Below are 20,441 nucleotides of genomic sequence, written 5' to 3' on the forward strand. Positions count from 1 at the left end.
CTCCTCTGCTTCCTTACATCCCAGCTGTATTTTGTACTAAGCATTGTGCTGCTGTTACCTGTGCTCATCTCTACCACTAACACCTGTCCCTGGTAATATGCAGATTTCTCCTGTGCTTCCCTACATCCCAGCTGTATTGTGTACTAAGTATTGTGCTGCTGTTACCTGTGCTCATCTCTACCGCTGACACCTGCCCCTGGTAACATGCAGACTGCTCCTCTGGTTCCCCACATCCAAACTGTATTGTGCTCGAAGTTCTGCTATAACCTCTGCTCATCTCTACCACTGACACCTGCCCCTGGTAACATGCAGACTGATCCTCTGGTTCCCTACATCCCAGCTGTATTGTGTACTAAGTGCTGCTGTTACCTGTGCTCATCTCTACCACTGACACCTGCCCCTGGTAACATGCAGACTGATCCTCTGGTTCCCTACATCCCAGCTGTAATGTGCACTAAGTGCTGCTGTTACCTGTGCTCATCTCTACCAATGACACCTGCCCCTGGTAACATGCAGACTGCTCCTCTGCTTCCCTACATCCCAGCTGTATTGTGTACTAAGTGCTGTTGTTACCTCTGCTCATCTCTACCACTGAGGTGTCAGTGGTAGAGTGGTAGCCCATGGTAACATGCAGACAGCTCCTCTGCTTCCCTACATCCCAGCTGTATTGTGAACTGAGCATTGTGCTGCTGGTACCTGTGCTCATCTCTACCACTGAAACCTGCCCCATGTAACATGCAGACTGCTCCTCTGCTTCACTACATCCCAGCTATATTGTGTACTAAGCCTTGTGCTGCTGTTACCTGTGCTCATTTTTACTATTGACACCTGCCCCGGGTAACATGCAGACTGCTCCTCTGCTTCCTTACATCCCAGCTGTATTGTGTACTAAGCATTGTGCTGCTGTTACCCGTGCTCATCTCGACCACTGACACCTGCCCCTGGTAACATGCAGACAGCTCCGCTGCCTCCCTACATCCCAGCTGTATTGTGCACTATGTGCTGCTGTTACCTGTGCTCATCTCTACCACTGACACCTGCCCCTGGTAACATGCAGACTGCTCCTCTGCTTCCCTACATCCCAGCTGTATTGTGAACTGAGCATTGTGCTGCTGTTACCTGTGCTCATCTCTACCACTGACACCTGCCCCAGATAACATGCAGACGGCTCCTCTGCTTCCCTACATCCCAGCTGTATTGTGTACTAAGCATTGTGCTGCTGTTAACTGTGCTCATCTCTACCACTGACACCTGCCCCTGGTAACATGCAGACAGCTCCGCTGCCTCCCTACATCACAGCTGCATTGTGTACTGAGTGCTGCTGTTACCTGTGCTCATCTCTACCACTGACACCTGCCCCAGATAACATGCAGACGGCTCCTCTGCTTCCCTACATCCCAGCTGTATTGTGTACTAAGCATTGTGCTGCTGTTAACTGTGCTCATCTCTACCACTGACACCTGCCCCTGGTAACATGCAGACAGCTCCGCTGCCTCCCTACATCACAGCTGCATTGTGTACTGAGTGCTGCTGTTACCTGTGCTCATCTCTACCACTGACACCTGCCCCTGGTAACATGCAGACGGCTCCTCTGCTTCCCTACATCCCAGCTGTATTGTGTACTAAGCATTGTGCTGCTGTTAACTGTGCTCATCTCTACCACTGACACCTGCCCCTGGTAACATGCAGACAGCTCCGCTGCCTCCCTACATCACAGCTGCATTGTCTACTGAGTGCTGCTGTTACCTGTGCTCATCTCTACCACTGACACCTGCCCCTGGTAACATGCAGACTGCTCCTCTGCTTCACTACATCCCAGCTGTATTGTGTACTAAGCATTGTGCTGCTGTTACCTGTGCTCATCTCTACCACTGACACCTGCCCCTGGTAACATTCAGACTGCTCCTTTGTTCCCCTACATCCCAGCTGTATTGTGTACTAGAATTTTGCTGCTAATTGTTACATGTGCTCTGTTTTATTTCTTCTTTTGCTGTCATGTTTATTTCTGTATACACTGTACTGTTCTAATGTGTGCCATATGTGCGGCGCTGATTACCAATTGTGTTGCCTTATAATTAACCCTTTCTAAAAGTTGATCCACACTGACCACCACCCAGATTTCTCCGGCTGGGACTCACCAGCAGTTGTTGTGACTCCTATTTGACTTTTGATTTGTACTGCAGACCCAACCTCTGCAAATGGCACTGGTTTACCACTCATTGATATATTGGGGGAAATTTACTAAGAATACAAATACAAAAAAATCATATTCGTATTCTTAATACGAATCAATACGACTGCATACGGCTGTTTCAGCCGTATGCAAAGTCGTGTTCCGGAGGGGAATTTACAAATCAGTCAAATACAGCTGCTTTGTAACCCTCCGATGGTGTAATGATTCGTATTAGTGGCCGCATCGAGCTGATTCTGTGTAAAAAATAGAATTATAAACTATTGTCTTATACTGTGGAACTATGAGTCCCAGCAAGCCACCTCTGCATGCTGGGATTTGGAGAACCACATGTGGGGCATTAAAGGGCCCGCTGGCACTTGTAGTTCCACAGTACAAGAAATAGTTAAATAAACACACTGACAACCCTGAAAAATAAAAGTTTAATATATACATTACACAAACACACTGATACTTACCTATCTTGAGCCCGTAGGTAGCCCTCTGTCTTGGTCCGGTGTCCTGGTCCATGTCCGTGTCGGCATCCGGGTCCATGTCGGTGTCCATGTCGGTGTCCGGGTCCGGTGTCCAGTATTCCATAGGGGACCTGTGAAGGCAAATTATACTTTGCGTGTTATACTTTGCGTGTTATACTTTGCGTGTTCCGGAAAGAAAAGTGTGATTTAGTGTGATAATTAGAGATGTGCGGGCTCGGATTTCAGAGATCCGAGCCCCCACGGACGTCATCATTCCGAGCCCGATTCCGAGCAGCGCTCGGAGATTCCCGCCTGACTCGATCCGTCCGCGTGATTAGAACGTCATCTCCCGGTGTCGGATTTCGCGAGGCTTTATAAGCGGCTGCTGCGCCCGCCATCTTCACTCCAGTCAAGTAGTGGGTTGGGAGAGGGTGTGTTGGTGCTGCTGCTGGGGCTTAAACTTGAGGTTGACCTTGAGCTTTTGCAATCGCTGGTGCTGTCTCTCAGTGCTGCTGTGTAGTAGTCTAACTGTGTACTTGTAGTACTACTGTCTCCTCTGTGCGGTCTACCTCTGGTGTGCTGCTGTGCTGTAATTAATTATTTTATTTGCTGGGGCTGTCTCCCTCAGTGCTGCTGTGTACTCTGTTCTCCTCTGCTTAGGAGAACAGTCTAACTGTATACTTGTAGTACTACTGTCTCCTCTGTGCGGTCTACCTCTGGTGTGCTGCTGTGCTGTAATTAATTATTTTATTTGCTGGGACTGTCTCCCTCAGTGCTGCTGTGTACTCTGTTCTCCTCTCTGCTTAGGAGAACAGTCTAACTGTGTACCTGTAGTACTACTGTCTCCACTGTCCTGGGGCCTACCTCTGGTGCTGTGCTGTGCCATTTATTATATATTATTAATAATTAATTATATTAAATAAATATAGGTACTTATGTAATATCTGGGCTCCCGTTTTTCTTATGAGACCGCGTCCCCTCGCGGGGTTCGCTGCGCTCACCACGCTTCGGGCACGGTGGCTCGCTGCGCTCGCCACACTATATAAAATCAACTCCATGCGTAGTTGGATAGTAGGGGTATGAAAAAATGGGGTGCATTTAACATGGGAGCCCAGATAATACATAAGTACCTAAATATATATATACTAGGTGATTCATCGCGCCCTACGGGCGCTCTTCACACCGTCGTAAGGGGCTGCGCCCCCTTAATTTGTGAACATTTGTATATGAGAAAGATGGTTAGAATTGTATGAAAGATGCCCTGTATTGCAACTTGAGTTATAGGTGAAATGTGTTAAATAGAGAGCATATGATGTGGAAGGGGGTGTGTATTGTTTTGTTTAATTAAAAAGCGGTTACAGAGTAAGATGTACATTGATAGTGTGGATGGTACAGTGACATTTGTGGGTGTGGGGGGGGGCTGTGTGTGCATGTTGTTTAGGTGTGTGTGTGCAATAGTATAGTAGGGTGTTTTTGAGTCAGCGGCTCCCCACTGGCGGAGGTCACGACACAGGAAAACAGGAGGCTGGGTAGTGATAGGGGTGTGTGGTAATAAGGGGGACTAAAGAGGAGGGTGGGAGATACTGTGCAGCTTCTGCCAGTGGGTGAGGGTCCAGTGTGGCAGTACAGGAGCACAGGATGGTGGCCCTGAGTCAGTGTCTCCTCCTACTGGGTGGGAGTTAGGGTACATGAGAGCAGGAGGCTGGGCTATGAGGCATGATAGGGGCATGTGGGCAACACAGCGTCAGCGACTCCCCAGTGGTGGAAGTTACGGTTCAGGAGAGCAGGAAGCTGGGTAGTGATAGGGGTGTGTGAGTATACGGGGGACTAAAGAGGGGCTTAGGGGTGCCGTGAATTGTGGGAGGGGCATGGGGGGTGCCGTCAATCAAGGGAGGGAGGGGGCGCAGGTGTCCGCAAATCGCGGGAGAGGGCGGGGGTCCGCAAAGCGTGGGAGGGGGGCGTGAATTGTGGGAGGGGGGGTTGCAAATTGCGGGAGGGGGGGTGTGCGGGGGGTGACGTGAATCGTGGGAGGGGGCGTGAATCGTGGGGGGGGGGTGCGCGGGGGGGGCGTGAATTGCGGGAGGGGGGGCACGGGGCGCGATAAATCACCTAGTTGGTTATATATTCTTGTAGAAGGATGGTAGGATGTTGCTGTCATTCAGAATGCATTTACATAAACAGTAATAGTAGCAGTAAAAGGTCTGACTTAAAGCACCTACAGTAAAACACAACAGGTGTTATATATTATACAAAGAATTGGTTGATGATGTGTAGGTTGATTTGCACATAGTTGTCACTGTAAAAAAATTGCTACAAAAAAAATCAACACAGAAAGGTCAACACATGTAAATGTTGACATAAGTGTGGCACTTCATTGGTGTCCATGTCAACACATGAGAATGAATATGAAAACATTCAAAAAAGAAAACTAAATCTTCAAAAACTCATGTCAACCTTTTTCATTGTCGACCATAGCCGTGTCAGTGTTTTGCATGTGCCATTTAATCCTGGGGTTGCCGTGAATCGCGAGCGGGGGTGGGGGTGGGGGGGAGGAGGTGAGGTGTGTCCGCGAATCACGGGAGGAGGGGTCGTGGGTGGATGCTGTGAATTGCGGGAGGGGGGGTCGCGGGGGGGGGGGGTGTGGGTGCCGCGAATCGTGGGAGGGGGGACGCGGGGGGGTTGCAGTGAATCATGGGAGGGTGGGTCGCAGGGGCGGGGGGTTGCCGCAATGACAGGGGGGGGGAATCGCGGTAGGGGGGGTCGCGGGGTGGGGGGTACCGCGAGGAAGGGGGGGCCTGTGGGGTTGGCACAAATCGTGGGAGGGGAGGGTCGCGGGGTGCCACGAATCGCAGGAGGGGGTGTGTCACGGGGTGGGGCCGCAAATCGCGGGAGTCACCGTGAATTGGGGGGTGTGTGCTGTGAATCGCGGGAGGGGGGTCGCCGGGGGGTGCCGCGAATCGCCACAAGAAAAAATCAACACAGAAAGGTCAACACATGTAAATGTTGACATAAGTGTGGCATTTCATTGGTGTCCATGTCGACACATGAGAATGAATATGAAAACATTGAAAAAGTGAAAAATAAATCTTCAAAAACTCATGTCAACCTTTTTCATTGTCGACCATAGCCATGTCAGTGTTTTGCATGTGCCATTTAATCGTGGGGTTGCCGTGAATGGGGTGGAGGGGGGAGGGACACATTGCTCTGTTTCTGGACTTTCTTCTTAATTTATGGATTACCATCACCTGTGCTTAAACACCTTTCTTATCAATTACCCTGTTTAAAACAGGTGATGACAATCATAAATTAAGATGGAAGTCCACAAACAGAGCATTCTTTCCCTCCTGGAGAGGGTCATGTTGGGAGGTATGGAGGTGTGGGGCGCTCACCTGGTGTGTCTGGTGAGTAGCTGTGTCTTTGCTTTGTAACATGGAGAGGCAGAGGGTGTCTGGCACTGTGGGCTCACTGGGCTGGTTCTCTGTCGTGTGAGTCAGTCATGTGAGTCAGAGGCTCCACCCAGCGTTACAGCTTCAGACACACTTTGAGTGACAGATGTAGCCAAATATATAAGAGATAGTCCACTGGTGCTGCCTGCACTGAATCTGCCAGTATTATTTAGTTACTCAGTCCACTGTTGCCACTGACAGTGCTACTGCCTACCTAGTGTACCTACCTAGTACATACTAAAATAATTACATGCTGCTGGTGCACTGACGTGTGCCACTGCCAAGCAGTACCTAATAATTAATTAATTATTATAAATTCTGCTGGTGCACAATAGTAGTATTGCTGACGTATCTACCGGTCTTGTGCCTAGTAGTACTGTCTTATCTACCTGTCTGGTGCCTAGTACTGCCATATCTACCGTCTGGTCTGGGGCTCACTGCCTAATACTGGCGTACCTGTGTGGTCTGGGGCTCACTGCCTAATAAATACTGCCGTATATCTACCTGTGTGGTCTGGGGCTCACTTGTGTGGCTTAGCATAGTTATCCATCTACCTCGGTGCAAACTTTTGCCCTAAAAACAATATTGTTAGGTGTTCAGAATAGACTGGAAATGAGTGTAAATGAATGTTATTGAGGTTAATATAGCGTAGGAGCAAAAAAAACACCCAAATTCTGCGATTTTAGCAGATTTTATACTTTTTTAACAAAAAAATCAGAACCCAAAACCCCAAAAATCCAAACACAAAACACTTAGGAGGTGTTTTGCCAAAACCCATTAGAACCCAAAACTCAAAACCCGAAAAGTGGCCGGTGCACATCTCTAGTGATAATGTGCGAATTTTAGGCATAAAAATGTGCGAATTTGAGGTAATTTGCGATTTTGTGTTGGTAAAAAAAAAAAAATGTGTGGGGTCCCCCCTCCTGAGCATAACCAGCCCCGGGCTCATTGAGTCGGACCTGGTTCCAAAAATACAGGGGACAAAAAGCGTAGGGGTCCCCCATATTTCTGAAACCAGCCCCGGACTCTTGGAACGGTCCTGGTTCCAAAAATACGGGGGACAAAAACTCTGGGGGTTCCCCGTATTCTGAAACCAGCACCGGGTTCCAACAGCCTGCAGTGTCATGCCACAGCCGGGGATCACATTTTACATAATGCGTCCTAAAACCTTTTGATACCCCTACTATCTACGTCAGCGTGGAGCTGATTTTATATAGTGTGGCGAGCGCAGCGAGCCCCGAGAGGGGCCGTGGAATACATGTAAAGTAATCCGCTTCCCCTCACGGTGCTCGCTGCGCTCGGCATGCTTCGGGCTTGGTGGATCACTGCGCTCGCCGCACTATATAAAATCAACTCCACGCCAACGTGGATAGTAGGGGTATGAAAAGGTCGGAGGATGCGTTCTGCCGCCCCTCGCAGGGCTCGCTGCGCTCGCCACTCTTTAGGGTGACGTGGATAGAGGGGGGGGGGTGCTTAAAACCTCATTATATGCCATTATTGAATACCTAATGGTATTGTACACCCTATACAATATCAATACAAGAGCACTGAATACATTACATAGGAAAATTGCATCACATCGCATGGCCGTTACATTGGGGCAGATGTATTAAGCCTGGTGAAGAGATAAACTGGAGATAAAGTGGAAGGAGATAACGCACCAGCCAATTAGATCCCAACTGTCATATTTCAAACACAGCTGATTGGCTGGTGCATTAACTCTTCCAAGTTATCTCCACTTTATCTCCAGTTTATCTCTTCTCCAGGCTTAATACATCTGCCCCAATGGCCCATGCGATGCAATTTTCCTACGGTGCCGTACGTAAGAAACTTGGGCGCCGTGATAATACACAAGTACCTATATTTCTATATACATAGTAACCAAAGGTTATCCCCATTCCATACTTACATTTTTATCCTCCTTTTGCAGGATCTTCTCTCTCATGCAAAGTGTGCTCAAGCTCTTATACTGCCTACTGCTCTGGAGTAACAACTGCATGCCCAAATGGCTATGCTTGCTCCAGTACCCTCACCACAGCTCTAAGAGGTATGTTATACACAATTGCTGTTATTTAAAAAAAAAAATCCCAAACACAAAATTTACAAATGCTGTGACTTTTTAAGAAGGTATTCACTGTTGTTTACAACATCAGTTCGACAGTCAGAATTCAATCTTCCGACCAGTGGCGTAACTAGAGAGGGTGCAGTTGCTATGGGGCCCGGCCCTTGCACCATTTAGAATTTTATTTTATTTTTTTATTCTATATAATTGTTTTGCGACCAGCCAAAGGGCAGTGTCATCTCACTGCATAGTGAAATGTCCATCTCACCCTGCGTTCCATATACCGGTGCACTCCAACACCCGGTACTTGAATGCCGCAATGAAATTGTGCATATTCTTGTAATGTATGTATTTATTATTATGATAGATAGGTCTGCCTCCTATATATATTTACTTGTGTATTTAACCATATATTTTTTAAGTCAATTATGACTGGAACTAAGCCGATGAATCAATTGGGTAAATGAGCAAATTATGTCAAGTGCACTTCCTGTCCAGGGGGATAAAAGCCTGGCCCACACACAGGAGCTTTACCTTTGATAAAGTTGCTAGGTAGCAACGAAACATGTTAGGAAGCACCTGCTGACCTTATTCATTGGACTTTTGGAGGATTTAAAGGAGTTTCCCATTCACTATCCCAGCCGGCTCCCATTTGGTTCCTGCCTTTGTCCAACTATATCAACTGCACATACAACTGCTGTATTTGGGACACCGCCACCTGCTCAAAAAATTGGATACAAGCGTCGCAAAAAATCGTGAGGATACTATCTCGACTGGGACCAGCGATTGTTCCTCCAGCGAAAGTAAATCCTGCACGGTTTATGGACTCCCTTAAAAACACAGTCTGCAATTTGGACACCTACCAGGGACCTCACCTGTTCACTAATTGGGACTCCGTCATATAAGTATAAACCTCCTTTGTCCTCTTTCAAGTGGTATTATATTATTATAAGTATTTGTACTTTTCTTTTTCTTTTTTTTTAAAGTGACAGTCACTTGCTGCTATATAGTGTGTTCTTATATAATTTTTTAATATAAAATTAAAAATATCTTTTTATCGTTGTACTACCCAATTGATTCTTGTTAAATTAATTTTTAATTTTTAAGCGCTCCACCACACCTCTTTGTTGTTTCTCTTCTATATTTTCAGGGGACTTGACACCCCCCAGTGTGAGCAGCTTGACTCCACATCCCCTTAAGGCGCCTGTTTGTTTCTAGCACTAACATACTGGGAAACATACTGGTTTTCGTTTTTTCATTTCTGAAATGTAATTTCACAACTGCTCTTGTTGTTTTTTGGGCAGTTTTCTCTGGAACCAAACTGCCCAGTTTCACAGCTCCAAAATCATTTGAAGACCACTCAAAAGTTCTTCAATATGATATTGGTTTCATGTAAATGGCTCAGTTAGTTCTAAAGATATAGCTGGTTGGTTAAAGGGGGGGAAGGGGTTCTCTCCCTATCACACCAGAAAATGCAGGGACTAGGCTAGTGTAAAAGGGGTCAGCCCGGGAATGTCCCTGCATGATCCTGGGACCATATTCACGGGTAAGTCCCTGCATTTTCTGGTGTGAAAGGGGTATTATTTCAAATTGCCGGGACATGCAGTGCTCTTAATACAGCTGAGCAGCCCCCTGCTCTCTGCCCGGCTGTTAATGGCTGTCATTTCTGCCTGGCGGCGGCTGTCCCCCAGTTACTGCGAGCATGTATTCCCCCTTGGCAATGAACATGTAATCCCACATGGCAACGAGCATGGAACCCCTGGCAATGAGCATGGAGGTAAACAGCACTTATGTAGCATAATTTGTAATAGGCATTATGGTGTTTGGCATAACGTAATGGACATTATGGTGTGAGGCTTAACATGTAATGGGCATTATGGTGTCAATTTTTAATGTGCGCCTTTGGTGCGCAATGCCCCTGTTTATGAAGCATATTGTGCATTATTGCTCAATCAGTTTGGTATAGTGTGTATTTTGGCTCAATCCATGGTGAAAAAATGTGAATTTTGTCTTAATCTGTGTTGCAAAAGCTGAATTTTTAGTCAATCCGTGTGCCATAGTGTGAATTTTGGCTCATTCCATGTGGCATAATGTAATAGAGGTAAGTACAGTATAGGGGGTTACTAATGTGTTGCATGATTTGTATAAGGGGTATATGCTGTGGTAAACTAAGGTGACCATATAAAAGGTGCTGAAATGTTGTCTACCAAGTTTTGGCTTTCAGTATTTTTTTTTATGACTGGAGTGCCACCTCACCCCGCAAGTATCTTAGGACATCAGTGTCATGCGGGAGCACCTTTGGAGTGCACCCGCCAATATATCTCCCTGCATTTTTCCTAAGCCAGCCATGCCTTTTCCAGGCATATATCATTATTTTATTTATTTATTTATTAACAGTTTCTTATGTAGTGCAGCATATTCCGTTGCGCTGTACAAAGAAAGTATTTACACAAACAGAGACAAAACAGAACACTGGTCACACCCCCCACATTATTAGGTGCTGGCCACAACCCCTATTATTGTGCATAATAGGTCCTTGATGATTTTCAGCTCCAGGCCCATTTAGACCTTAATCTGGCACTGACAACAAGGGGTTAAGCAGGACAACGATGCTGATGTTGGGCACCACCTGGTGGGGGGGCTGCGTGACCACTGATACTGGGTAGCGGCGTGCGGGGGATGGCCAGCAAAGGCAGGGTATTCAACACTATCAGGGGGCCAGCTGAAATGACTGGGCTGAGATCAGTTGGCACCTCTAATCCTGGTCTGCCAGCATGACCAGAGAGAGCCTGACAGCCAGGAGGTTTTAGAAGAGCAGTCTGAGGGGAGTAAATGCCCCCACTTGAACTGTATGTAGGGTGGTGTCCCCGAAAGCGGTAGATAGTGCTATGCCCAATACATTTACTTGAAACTGATGACTGGTGTCCGTGTGCCTTTTCTCTTGTGGAACTGTGTGTGTATATATATATATATATATATATATATATATATATATATATATATATATATATATATATATATATATACAATGTACCGAAGTACTAGGGCGGCACTCAAAGGACTTTCAACAGGTCACAAAAAACTGCAGACTACACCGGCAGTTGGTGCTGACGTTTCGATAATTTAATATCGTTATCAAAGACAAATAGACATGAGTCCACACTTACCTATATAGGAGAGAAAGATCACCCGTGTCTGCATCTGCTGCGTTGCACGGTCCGGCCCGTGGCGCTGGATACGTGACGTCATCAGTAGCCGCCCGCTCCGTCCGACGGGTCCGTTACCATGGTGATGCAGAGACGCTAAGAGAAATAGAAAGAGAAAAAAATAAGAGAGCTAAAACAACCAAGAATTCCGCTGTGTCAGAAAAGAAGCGGCCTCCCAAATGGAGACAGGCATGTAGCATGTTAATGAAAAACAAGGAGAGAAACAAGAGAATAAAGTGCATAGTGCATACGTATAAGACACATAATGCTTTGAAGAAAGACCGATGATACATTTAAAAACAATTAGAAAGCATCATAGTACTACAAGACATTGTAAAGATTCCTGCAGAGGAAAAGGAGTAAATGGTAAATGATTAGAGGAAGCAGCCAAGGGATAGATACTCATTAAGTCCTGCGGGATGAATGGTATTGAGTCTAAAACTCCATTTGGCCTCCAACTGGAGAAGTTTTTTATCTCTGTCACCCCCACGAATGTTGGCAGCAATCTGGTCAATCATTTTGTATTTAATTGTTGGAAGAGGATGCTTCAGATCCCTGAAGTGCCGTGCCACTGGTTGATCTGACGGGGCTCCCTCCAACGCTGATTTAATCGCTGAGCGATGGGCTGCCATACGCTCTTTAAAAGTTCTTGTGGTTTTGCCCACATATAATAGTCCGCAGGGACACCTGATGGTGTAGATTATATAGCGGCTGGAACAAGTGAGCACCTATTTGATCTTGATCCGCTGTCCTGTGTGCGGGTGGGCAAAAGAGTTACCTGGTTCTAGGTATCCACAGGTGACGCACCCTGTGCACCTATAATTCCCCGGTTTTCTGGACAAGAAGTGTTGTTTTGAATTTGTTCATTTTTGGCTATTGGCCAGAACTTCTTAAGTGCCCCTACTGTAGTAGTACTGGAGGTGGAATATGTATTAATAAATGGAATAGAGTTGGTGGTTCGCTTTTTGATGCCAGAGCTGCATAGAGTGTCCTTTCTAGGAATAGATAATGCTCTGTCTCTTGCTGCTTTGAGGGTTACAGGATCATATCCCCTCCGTTCAAATCTGCCCACCATCTCATCCATTTGCTGTACAGTAGTAGTTTCATCACTACAGATGCGTCTCACCCTCAGCATTTGTGAAAATGGTAATCCACGTTTTGCTGCACTAGGGTGGTGACTCCTTGCTTCAAGGAGGGTGTTTCTGTCCGTTAATTTTCGTTATACCGAGGTGGTTATCGAGTTATTTTTGTGTTTAATAAGGACATCTAGATAATTGATGCTAACTGCATCAATGGTGGATGTGAATTTAATATGGGTATCTCCTGCATTGGCTTGTAGCAGGGTAATGTCCAGTTCTTCTCGGCTCCCAGTCCATATTAGTAGAATATCGTTGATATACCTTGTATAGAAAGCAATGTGTGCTCTTGCTCCAGGTTGTGACAGAATCAACTTCTCCTCCATCTGAAACATAAAAGCGTTTGCATACGTCGGGGCAAAAAATGCCCACCTACGGAAGTGACAATCCGACTTTTTTAAAATTATGGAATTCTGTCCTAGACGAATGTTCAGCTAAACTGATGACAACTCTGGTCAATGAGAGGAAGAAAGAACTCGCCTCACTCGAAAGTTAAATGGAAAAAATTGAAGGGCTCTTGTCTAAATTTGATGAAAGCGAGGAATTCAAAAAAGATATTATCGATATGCAATCCAAACTTGACATCTTGGAAAAAGACATCATTCAAAGAAAGCAGAAAAAATTCTTGAGAGACAAAAAAGATTACATCACTGGAAATGTCCGCATGTGGCCAAATGAGACCAGAAACCAAGACGCACCCATGAGGAGAAACAGACTGGATAACAGTAACATTCCCGTCTGGGATAAACTTCGAAGATACTCACATCGATCCAATGACAGAGAAAACAACTCATACCGGTCTCAGTACAATCACCAAAACGGTCATAACAACCAAAGGCACTGATATGGTCCCCAAATGAGATCACAAAGGCAGGATTACAGAGACAATGGAAATGAAGATGGGTATAGGAAAACCTACAGAAGAAGAATACCATCCTATAATGATGAAAGAGAAAACAGAAGTAATTACAACTATAGAAGAACTGATAGAGGAAGAATAGCCTCATACAATGATCGCTATCATCACGGACGTGGAGAAGTGTTCCGAGCACCATCCCCTTACAAACGTCAACAACAGAATTTTTTGGACGAGGGACGAGATACAGACTCCCCCCCCCCCCCCACTACACAGTAAGGGAAGAACTCCACACTCGACTCGATTCACCTCATGGTCTCAAAAGAAGGCTAAACGGGGATGTAGAGGTTCCGGAAGGAGCAAACAACTCCCCAAAGAAGAAAAAGAGTGTACAAATTCCATCATCTCAGGGACTGGAATCATCAATATCTCAAAGAAAGAATTATCTGCAACAGAAAATGCGCTATTAAGCAAAGGCCTCATATTTGCCCCAGATAGTCATATAAACCATTTTGATCTTTTTATAGATCTAAATAAGTACATTCGGAACCTCACAGTACAAAGGCACTTTCTGAGACACCAACCCAATCCAACAACCATAGAAAAAGACAAACCATTGGTGGCCCCACCGTCCAAATTTTACCCGGTCGAATCTAGAGGTAGCCACCTCAATATGTTCTTTGAAGCAGTCAGTGATGACTTTAGAACTATCAAGACGAAAAAACATTTTGCAAGAAATATTAACCCTCAAGAAAGTAAAGCCTTACGCACCCTAGGAAAAGATGAAAACATAATTATTAAATCTGCGGATAAGGGCGGAGCAGTGGTCCTACAGGACAGGCACAGCTATCTGATTGAAGCCAACAAAATCCTTACTGATGAAACAACTTACGAAAAATTGGAATCCAACCCACATACAGAATTCCAACTGGAACTAGTAAACCTATTAACATCTGGTTTACAAGACGGGGTCATCTGCAAAGAGGAATTCGATTACATGAATATTAAACATCCAATCATCCCGATTTTTTATCATATTCCAAAAGTTCATAAAAAACAATCAGAACCACCAGGGAGACCCATAATAGCGGGTATTGACTCCCTGACCTCAAATCTATCACACTACCTGGACTTGAAGCTGCAACCATACGTATTGCAAAATGACTCCCACCTGAATGACAGTACCTCAGTTTTAAAATTACTGAAAGGTAGAATCTGGTCGGCTGAGTATTGCTGGTTGACAGTAGATGTTCAAGGACTCTACTCGTCAATCCCTCACAACAACGGTCTCCAATCAGTGGAAAGAATTCTCCAAGGGGATCCAGAAAAAAATCTGAATCTGAAATCACGTTTCTCGTGGATAGCATCAAATTTATACTCAATCATAATTTCTTTGAATTTAATAAGGAATTCTACCTCCAACAACAAGGTACTGCCATGGGGACAAAATTTGGCCCAGCATATGCCAACATCCACATGAGAACTTGGGAGGAGAAGTTCATCTATGGATCACGATTTGAGGATAATATAATAACATATAAAAGGTACATAGATGACCTATTATTTATCTGGCATGAAGACGAAACCAGCATTAAAGAGTTCATTTCTCACTTCCATGGTGATGATCTTAATTTAAAATTTACCTACAAATCCGATCCTAAAAAAATCGAGTTCCTAGACCTCGAACTAGAGGGAAAACAAAACCAAGAAATAATCACCCGAACACACTTTAAAATGGTAGACGCCAACAGTTATATACCGGCAAATAGCTGTCACTACCCGGCCTGGAAGAACAGCGTACCATATGCCCAGTTCCTGAGAATAAGAAGAAACTGCAGCAATGAGAGTGAATATTGGTCCCAATCCCAACTCCTAGTAGATCGGTTTATAGAAAGAGGATATGAAATAGAACGGATAGAAGAAGCTCACTCAAAAGTACACCATGAAGAAAGAAACAACTTGCTACAAAGATCAGAGAGACCCAAAATCGAGTACAAATGCAGATCGTTTGTCACACAATTTAATTGTGAAAATCGCTTAATCAAAAAAATCTTAGAAACTCACTGGAGTACTCTATTGCGTGATCCGGTATTAGGACAACATGTCCCCCCAAAACCACAAATAGTGTTCCGCCGAGCGAAAAACCTGAAGTCGATTTTAGCACCTAGTAAATTGAAACCAATCACCACTTCAGTTCCTAAAAATACACACTTTTTGACTAAAAAATCCAGGACCACCCCGTGCAACAAATGCATCTGCTGTCAGTATATGGACAAAAAAAAATTCACCCACACCCTGGGTAATGGAAAAATCTACAACATTAAAGATGCCGTTACCTGCAACTCTGATCATGTGGTATACATGATCACATGTGGTTGCAACCTAAACTACATTGGGAAGACCATAAGACAAACCAAGCTAACTGTACAAGAGCATATTAGAAATATAAAAAATAAGGTGAAGATACACAGCGTACCAAGACACTGCGCTGAAAAACACAATTCCACCATAACCAAAGACAATTTTAGATTCACTATCTTAGAACGAGTACCTTTTAACCCAAGAGGAGGCAATAGAGATAAAGAACTCATCAAAAAAGAAAGTTATTGGATATATACCATGAATTCACTGTCTCCTAAAGGATTAAATGAAGGAGTGGACATAGTGGCCTTCCTCTAACCCCATATGCATCCTTTCCTTTCTTTCTAACACACCACCATCTCTATTCCCCTATATGAGGGCTAGTTAGTGCTTTGTTTTCCATTTTTTTTAAGTATACCAACAAGAGTCACGGCATCTTCCCTGAGAGGGCCGTTGTATCTTTCTCTCTCATTTCTATATATACCACACTCTTGAAAGTTATGTTATAAAGATAGTGTACCCACTGTTGTTTTTTGGTATTTATCTTAATGGCAAATGTATACCTAACTGTATTTAAAATTTAGTTTGAATGTCACTAATATCTAAATGATAAATGTATGCTTAATTGCATTTAAAATGTAGTCCTAATGTCACCAATGGGACTTACACGCTGTAAAGTATATATATATATATATATATATATATATATATATATATATATAAACAATGCAGTGGGGGGTGGCGGCACTCAGAAAAAACGACAGGAGACGGCAGCTCTTGTGACCGACGTTTCAAAAGCCCTTGGGCTTTTTTTATCAAGGTGCTGTAAAGGTGAGAACAGATTACAAGTGATACAGTGCTTACCTAAGTAGTGTTGAGCTCCGTCCGTGGAGCCTGCACGCACCGGCAGGGGGGGAGACGCTGAAGGATGACGTCACACCACCATCGAGGACGCGCAGGGCGCACGGAGGGGGGGCTCGCCACTGTGAACCAATGAAAACATAGCGGCAATTCAATTCATTTTGAACCCCTGAGGAAGTCCCAACACATAAGAAAGGGACGAAACCGGTTGGGTACATACACCTCTCCATTTCCCGATGACTGAAATCAGATAAGCCTTTATTTTTTATGTCAAATGTACGGGTCCATCCAATACTGTTTTTTTATTTGTTATGTGTATTGTTTTAAATAAATGTGTTTTATAAAAACAATATCACGCTATTAGCCTTTCCCTTTGTTGGGAGTTTTTGGTTTTAAGGGCTCCAGCAATATACCTGATGGGAACTGCACCTGGACAGAGCTAACCCCAGTGTGAGTCCATCTTTTATTCATAATAAAACCACCTTTATCACAGGGTGGTCACACGTGTGCTGATAACTTTAGCCACAAGGTGGCGTTCTTCACCCTTACAAGCACTCCTTTAAGCACAAGCACTTTTTTTAAAAAGAAAAAGTCACTTTCTGCACAGATATTGTCTTTTTTAAACTCTGATATCATCCTTTTGGATATTTCATATTCGAATGAGCATCTCCACGCCTCCTGGCGGAAGTGAAAGATAAGGATGAATATCTGGGAGTGAAAGACATCACTACACGCGATACTGCATATAATTTTCGGTACGCACATCTTACTTGTCAACACTGAAGGCGCAGAAGTTTTACCACCTAGCAGATATATATATATATATATATATATATATATATATATATATATATATATATATATATATATATATATGTACATTCGATATGTTCTAGATCAGGTTAATTGGGAAGAATGATCTGTAAATGTGACGGTGAGGTTCCACAAAAGGGTGGTATATTGAATTAACCATAAAACTATTCATCACTAAGAAATGGCACCAGTACTGGCATCCACTTATAATGTATGAAAGAGAATGTTAGATACCACACATTGATTATTAATACGTTAACAAAGAAGTCATCACTATCACGGCTAATTATGGTAAATTACATGAATATAGTCCATTACAAATATAAACTCACCATTTAAGTTAATTATAGCACATTAGGGATTTCACCGTAATGAATAAACACGTTGAATAATATATAAAGTGAATTAGTTATGTTCCAGTAAAAGTAGTTTAAAGATATTACTTTTATTAGAGACTATCTGATTATAGCACTGTAAATCACCCCCGTTAATAGCCAGGCAAATTATTAAATAAATAAACTGCAATTCGGGTCAATTTTAGAGTCCTGAATGAAAGTTAAGAAGTATCACACTTAAAAGCATGCAAATCCGCTCACTACAGGATAATTAGAAAAGGCTTAAATGAATATGAGAAGTTTGGAACGCATCATGCGTTCCATATACCCGGAAGGTAACCGTCACTAGGGAAAAGAAACTTTATTGAGTACAGGTCCCACGTAAACGGCTGGGACCAATCGATGAGACTTGAAGCCCCTCCCCGCCAAGGGGGCGTACAGATAGACGATAGGGGGTTGATTTAACCGTCTATGACGGTACCCACGGGGAAAAAGAATGACGCGCACACAGGAAATAGTATGGCTGCCATTTGGAACGCATGACGCGGTAGCCATGCGTTCCAAAGTGGTAATCAGTGGACGAACAGGACATAAGGCTCGGAACTGTCCAATAAGGCACTCCCGACGGCTAGGTATATAAAACCCACCACAATCGTTGAACCCACTGTTTTCATTGAGGCTATTAAGCCCAAAATGAACTGTTATAGAAAAACGATTAACAGGAAGTGACGCAACGCGTAGTTCCCTATTTAAGAGCTCAAGGGATCCTAGGATTTCATTCAGTGATTGGAATCCAGGAGTTCACATCCGGTTTTGCCACCACTTTGTAAGTAATTAAGTTCCACCTTTTTGGGCTAAATCACTGTCACATAATTGTAAACTTGTATTCTTGAATGGAGATTTTCTCATTTATGTTTATAGATAAAATTTCAATTGGTGCCCATTCCTCTACATTGTCCCTGAGGTCACCAAATCTCCCTCAGACATTATTGGCAATTATAGGAGGATCAGTGGACACCATTTCCACATAGGATATTTTTCATAATAATATTCAGCTGTATGTAATTTATATTAGCCCCTCCTTCCCTTGTTTTCTATATGGGAATATAAACAGATTATAGCATGGAGTATTCTTTTTTGTCTTAGATCCTATTGTTGAAATTATCATCACCATATGAGAAATGTCTGCTGTATATGAGCCTTACTAAAGGAACCTATTTCGGGTATGATGACCATATAGGTTTTAAATGTGGTGATTGGATACTCAGTGAAAAGTTCAGGTTCTCCATGGTTTTTTTTTTTTTTTGCTTGTTTCTTACATTTTTGTCCTATTCTTCCTAATGAAGGGCTGGTAATAAACATGGGTGTTCCTAATGTAGAGACCTTATCACCATCCTCCTCTTCTGATCATGTCCTCCATCCTCATCATGTTCTACATCTCCTCTTTGTTCCATTTTTAAATTATGTATTTGTATCTTCTATTTTTTTTACAATTGTATGACACAGATCTGTTACAATTTACAGTGTGAAATTCCTATGTATTGTTCTGCTGTCAAATGCCCCTGATGAAGTCAAGTTGTTGACGAAACGCGTTGGCCTTATACCACCACTGAGAAGACATCTTTTAATAAAGAATTTTTATTGTCAAAATTTTATAGTCATAAATTGTTATTATAATTTTGTTGTATATTGGACAAAAATACTGTCCTGTTACCAGTACTGTGAGAAGGGCGCATTCTGAGAATCTATCTCTTTCTATCTCTATCCCGGGTCCTGTCTAACAGAGGGCCCCTCAGAGTTGCTGCCATACATTTGTAGAAGCGTGGTTGGGGTACTGTGTCCCTATATACATATATATATATATATATATATATATATATATATATATATATATATATATATATATATATCTATATATATATAATAAATCTGCAAAGAATATTAAATTCATTGCGTGCAAAACGCACGTTATTTGAACAATTTTATAACTGCACTGTTGTGAGGATGGACACCTGGTACATACAGTTACATTTAATAATACATACATAAAAATACATGCACATACATAAAAAGAGGTTACATTCTATTTTGCAGTTAAAATGCAGACACTAGGTCTTATTATAATACAAGTATTCCATGTCAAATAGCAAAAACATACAAATACATAAAAGGTTGTTGTATACAATTCTGCAATCATGATGCAGACGCAAGATCCTATTGTATACAATTTTACAATCAAAAATGCAGACACTGGATCTTATTATAGTACATATACATATTCCACAATAATAGCAGAAACCCCAAAATGACCAAAAGGTACAATTTAGGAAACATCAGAAACGTTTAAACAGCTTTTACATAGACATATCTTATACAGGAGATAATCAACCTAAACGGAGAATATAACGGAGAGATGTTAAAGAACAACAATAATTAACGGTTAATAAATGGCGTGATTTCATAACCCTCGTTCAAACCCACCGGGGTGAGAGAACTGAGGGTTATGATCCAATATGTTTCACGTCTAAGTAAGGCGCGATCTCGGTCGCCACCTTGCTTGCTGGGCATTACTATTTCAATGCCTCTAAATTTAAGGCCAGAAGGGTCACAATTGTGGACACACTTAAAGTGTCTAGAAATCCATGTTTGATATTCCGTGTGTGCTCCAGTATGTGGGTCTTAAGAGATCTTTTAGTCTTCCCGACATACTGGAGCCCAC

The 20,441-nt window shown here is 43.3% G+C and overlaps 1 protein-coding gene across 5 annotated transcripts in view; it reads left to right on the plus strand.

Moving 5' to 3' along the window:
- LOC146042192 (uncharacterized) overlaps positions 1 to 20,441 on the plus strand; it is a 145,575-nt gene that overhangs the window by 93,836 nt on the left and 31,298 nt on the right. For 4 of the 5 annotated variants that reach the window (XR_014463781.1, XM_083162116.1, XM_083162117.1 and 1 more), the window contains exon 2: positions 8,023 to 8,139. The exons of the other annotated variant lie outside the window; for it this stretch is intronic. The gene's annotated coding sequence lies outside the window, so the exon portion shown is untranslated. The remainder of the gene's footprint in view (positions 1 to 8,022; positions 8,140 to 20,441) is intronic. 5 annotated transcript variants of the gene reach the window in all.

The sequence above is a fragment of the Crinia signifera genome, chromosome 19 (assembly GCF_055691185.1).
Source record: "Crinia signifera chromosome 19, ASM5569118v1, whole genome shotgun sequence".
In the NCBI taxonomy this organism is placed as follows: Eukaryota; Metazoa; Chordata; class Amphibia; order Anura; family Myobatrachidae; genus Crinia; species Crinia signifera.